Below are 6,105 nucleotides of genomic sequence, written 5' to 3'. Positions count from 1 at the left end.
AGTTGCCAACTCAAAAGAACCAAGAAGCCATAAACGCGGAAAGCACATCGAGCGTAAGTACTATCTCATTAGGGAGATAGTAACCGAGGAGACGTGATCATCACGCAGATAACCTTAAAAGACAATTTAGCTGATCCATTTATAAAGGCCTTCACGGCTAAAGTGTTCGAGGGTCCTAGTCGAACTAGGATTACGAGCTTATTAAATCTAGGGCAAGTGGGAGAATTAATGGATAAATATATGCCATAGTTTATTGTATTTATTCTCTCATACTCAACATTGTATATTTGTATACCTTTAAACCCACTAGAGTTTTAGTCCAAGTGGGAGTTTGTTGGAAAATGTCCTAAAATCGTAGGTTGTAAACATTAAACATATTTTATTCACAATAAAGATGTTATTGAGGTTTTTTCAATAAAGTTGTTAATGAATTTGTAAATTGCCTTTGTAAATTCCTAAATCCAATAAACTAATGAACTCATGGTTATAACATGAATACTTAAACTTTATGTAAAAAGCATAAAAAAGGATCAAGTTTTAGTATATAGCCAAAATGGTCAATAAGTATATATATATAAGATTGGGTACCTTATCCTGGGGATACTATGGATACGACCCGCTTTTTATATTGATATGACCCGCTTTTTATATTGATACAAATGATATGATCCTAAAGTCATTTATGTGGAGACATGCGAGTGGAGGCATCCTATGCAAAAGATGTTTGCATAAGACCTGACCACGAAATAGTCACTTTTTTTATAACGACCGTTTACTATCAAAACTGACTATTTCAATTTGATGACCTAAGGTAACTCAATCTCAATATTAAGCTAACTATGAACTCCTATTTATTCAAAATTATCCTTTAATTTGCGTAAGTGGGAGTTGTTGGAATTGGTGTCCTAAATCTTCTTGTAATCTCGTAGTTTGTAAACTTTGTATAAACATATTGTTGTTAATAAAATAAGTGTTATTTTATCAGCATATAATTAATTCAATAAACTAAGATATGAGGTTATGTCATGTAATTTAAACAACTATGTAGAGGCATGCAAATGGATCTTATTTAAATAATAGCCTAAACGGCATGTAGTAGATGGATAAGACTGGGTACCTTATCCTAGTGCTACGGATATGGCCTGCTTTATAAGTGTTACAAATGATCTGATCCTGATCATTCATGTGGAGACATGTGAGTGGAGGTATTTTATACAAAGAGTTTGTATAAGATCAAACCACGAAATGATTAGTCTCTTTATATAACACCGTTAATAATAGAGACTTACATTTCACTAGGATGATCATAGGTGATATGACGTGAATCCTGAGTGAGTTGTGAACTCCTGCTCATGAAGGCGATCCTTTGATTTGTATGGGTGAGAGTGGCCAGCTTGCCAACTCAACAAGCCTACCATTTTGGGGATTCGTCTGACTGGGGAGCTAGGAACACAACTACATAAGACAGAATTCACTTCTTTCTCGAAGCAGGAGCAAGTAGATAGATTGCTCTCTTAAGGGCTGATTCGGGGTCTTGAACATATTGGCCACACCCTCTCCTGGCCCGAGAGGGACTTGGTCATAATTGGACTATGACTTATTAGTCATTAGAGGGATCAATGGTACTTAAGAAGTTAGATGTAACTATATGGGAAAAACGGTATTTTGGCCCAACTGTACTTACCAGCAATTTGTGAAGAGTCATCGCACTTTTGATTGGTTATATTCAATGGATATAGAAATTTATTTGTAGTGCGAAGAGTGCAACTGTCAATTTTTAATGGAGTGGCCGGTAGTTAACGGATGATGAGTAATTTAATTAAAGAGTTTAATTAATTATTCGAGTACCATTGGAACTTCAATCTATAGGTCCATAAGGTCCTCTCTATAGCTCAAAAGGGTTTAATTGAGAATTAATCTTGGATTAATTTAAAGTGTTCAAATTAATTTAGGGAATTAATTATATATGATATAATTAATTGAATTGATTATATATGTGATATAATTAATATAATGTGTTTGATACATTATAATTAAGGTAATATGAGAGAAATTTGAATATGATTCAAATACCAATTATATAAATGTGACTCATGTAATTAAATATAAATATGATTTATATTGAGAGAAATTAAATATTTGGATATGATCCAAATATCAATTATATGGATGAGATTCATATAAGTGAATTTAATATAAATGAGATTTATATTAAATGTCATGTATTATTGAAAGAAAATAAAATATATAGTTTATGTTGTATTTGATGCAATATAAATTATAAGCTATATGTTATATTTGATCTAACATATAGTATATATATATTGTTCAATATCAATTTAATTGAAATTAATTAAAGGGAATGAGTTACAACTCCCTCCCCTTATTCTCTCAATGTTTTTACGTGGGTTGTGAATAAGGTAGTTGGAGATTTTTTTCATCTTCTTCCTCAACTGGCTTTGGGAGAAAAGTTCTCTAAAAAAAAGTTTACAGAGAATAAAAGTTTTTCTCTTCCCTCTCCTCCTCTCCATCTCTTTCCCTCTTCCAAGGATTCAAGCAAAGCCCACAACTTTTGCTTGAATCCTTTATCCCAAGAGAGTACAGAGGGTTCTCAAGTGGTGGTGTCCGTTCTTGAAGAAGGAAATTCACATGGAGAAGTTCTGTTCGTGGCTTGTACGAGGGAGTTCTTGAAGAAAGGGTTCTTCAAAGGTAAGGATTTCTGAAACCTACGTATTTTATTTAAAGCATGCTGTAATTTTAAGAAAATGCATATCTTGTTCTTATTTACTGTAAAACTTATATTCAATGAAAAATGGAATTTAGGTTGTTCTTTGCTTCCGCTCAAAGGATCTTTTTTGAAAATTTCTTTCAATTGATTCAATACCATCGCTCAATAGGCCTCCCATTTTAGGGGTAAGACCAGATAGAGAGTTGGGGACATAGTACTGCAAGATGAATTTGCTCTTACCCATCTTAAGGTTAGCATATAGGTTATTCCCTTAAGCACTGACTCCTGGTCTAGAACAAAGGAGCCTCGCCCTCTCTATAGCTGAAATGGACTCGGTTTATTGGTAGGACCATAAACCAATTATTCATTAGAGGATCAGTGGAGACTTAAGGTACAAAATGTATTACAAGGGTAAAACGTAATTTTGGCCTAGCTGTAAATACGAACAACTTGTGAATGATCGACTTATTGATTATAGTTAAAACAAGTGGACAGAAATATATCTACAATGAGGAGAGTGTAACTACTGAGCTATAGTGGAGTGTCTGGGCAATTAACAAATATTGATTGATTTGGTTTAGTTTAACCAACTAATCTCATATCGTTGGAGTTCATGATCTGTAGGTTTATTATGTCCCTCTATTAACTTGTAAGTGGATTAAACCTTAGAATAGCATATTAAGAGAATTTGAAATGTTCAAATTTGATTTAGGCTATGGACTATTATATTCGAAATGATTACCGTTTTAAATGGATCTGGGAGTTGAAAATATTTAAATCTGATTTGAATATTAATACATGAATAAGGATTCATGTTCGAATTAGGTGTATTATTAATTTAATATTTGATATTAAATTATTAATGAATTAAATTGTTTAATTAATTGTTTATTTATTCTTTTTAAATTAATTATATTATAATGAACTTATTAAATTCAAATTGTAAAATTAATTTTTTTATTAAATTAATTTAATTTATATTAAAATAATTTAATTGTTATAAATAAGTAGATTTCAGAATTAGTTTTAATTTAAATTAATTTTAAATTAACAAATGATTTTGAAAAGAAAAATGGGACAAACCCACTAAGATGTACACCTAATTGCAACTCCAAAGTGGACAAGATTTTCTATATAAATAGTTATGTTTAATTTATTTAAAAGGTTTATGCAAATCAAATAGCAAGAGGGATTTTAGTTGAGTTTTCTGTAAAATTTTTCTAGAAAACTTAAAACTCTCTAACTCCAAGTCTGACCTTCAATCCATCTCAAGTTCCACTACTTAATATAAGATCAAGAAAATAGTGGAGAAGTCTTTGTGGTTGTCTACAATAAATTTGCAAGAAAAAATTCGTAGTAGATTGAAATATTAAAGAGATTTTTCAGGTTGTTCACTCTAATTCTAAATTCTTAAAATAATCATGAACATGCATGCTGATCCACTAAAATTGATGTAGTTAGAGAGCTTAGAATCATAATCGCTTCTGTATGTTGAATGTTAACTCTTACATAAAAAATATTATCATTTGCTCAATTTAAGATAATTGTAAAGTTTTTTTTTTCTCTAAAATAAAGATAATTGTATGTAGAGTTGATTGCAAATTTAGCAAACCAAAAGTCAAATATTGCAAAATATGTAATACATATAATACTATGTTATTAACTAATATTATTATAGTACGACCTGTTTGATAGAGAATTTGAAAATAAATGATTCTATGAAAATAGAATTGTATTTCATGTTTCATATATATGATTCAAAAATTAGATTTTTAATTTAAACAATAGTTTGAAATGTGTGTGTATTTTTTTTTTTTTTTTTTTTTTTTTTTTTGAAGCTAACAATGATCAACAAAAGCAATGTGTTTGATACTATATAATCATATATCATAAAACTAGTTTAATTGTATTTACCCAATAATATTTAGTTTACAATAAACTATTATTAATTTATTTATATGACTTATATTATAAATATTTATATAATTATTATTTGATAATATTGTATAATTTATAATACATTACATAATATACATTATATTTTTAAAAAGTAATTGAATTTATAATATGACATATTGTATTTCTAAATATTCCTATCTTTATTTAATATAATTCTGCATTTTACAATTTAAAATTCAAATTCTGATTACAATGAAAACATAAAAGTTTTATTTTTCAGAATTTGCACTGTTTGGATTATAGAATCCGAGAATAGTTTTTAGAAACAGAATTCGAGTTGTCTAATAAACACATATTTATGATTTTAGTGAATATGAAAACATAAAACAAAATCTAGATTCTCTATCAAATAGGCTTTAGGTTCTTTTATATATTTATTGATTTATCTCACGAGACAACTCACCTGAACCTACAACACTTGAATGTCAAGAAAATTCATAGGATATTAAACCCTAAATAGGTGGCAACCATGAATTGAACTTATAGTCATTTGATCTTTTTTTGTGTTCTCACTACCATTAGGCCAACCCATGATGATTGAAAATGCTAACATATAATAATCATCTTTTTTTAAAAAAACAACAATAACCTAGCAACTACATTTGAAATTATTGGGAGCCTAACGTACAATAAAAGTGTATCTCCCAAAATACATCAACCAAAATGATACTTTAACAAAAAAAATTTTAAAGGACAAATTGCAAAAACACCCCTAAAATATCGTAGTAGTTACAATTACACTCTCAAACTTTCAATTATAAAAATTGAACCCTCAAACTTATATAATTGTTAAAAATGGACCATCAAACATATATTAATCGTAGAACTTAGACCCTCAAATGATAAAAAATCAATCTTCAAACTTATACAATAGTTACAATTTCTACACTTATATAAATTGGAGAGTCGACTATTGACACATATAAGTTTTGATGACTCAATTTTTACAACTGAAAATTTGAGAGTATAATTACAACTACCACAAAACTTTACGGATTTCTTTTGCAATTTGCTCATAAAAAATTAAAAAACGAAGTAATAAAGTTAAAACTCAAAAACCAAATAAACACAAAAGGTAAAACCTTAGAGAATTATAATTTACTGAACATAATATTATGATTTGATAATTATTGTAAGGTTAAGAAAACATTATCATATCAATTTTGTTATCAAAGTGAGCTTAACTCCGTAATAATTAGCATGAACTTTCTCTGTAGAGGTTAGAAGTTCAATCCCATCCTATGGTAATTATACTAAAAAAGTAATAAATCAATTTTGTTTTTCATACAACAATAGAAGGTTACAAACGCATTTGAACTTCTGTAACTTTAGTCATTCTCATTTCTCAATAATAATTCTCATTTCTCAATAATAACTCATTTTTGTTCCTTTTTTTTTTTTTCCTGGGGACAAGAATT

Source organism: Benincasa hispida, chromosome 1, assembly GCF_009727055.1.
Source record: "Benincasa hispida cultivar B227 chromosome 1, ASM972705v1, whole genome shotgun sequence".
Lineage (NCBI taxonomy): Eukaryota > Viridiplantae > Streptophyta > Magnoliopsida > Cucurbitales > Cucurbitaceae > Benincasa > Benincasa hispida.
Note: the sequence above shows the minus strand (reverse complement) of the source record.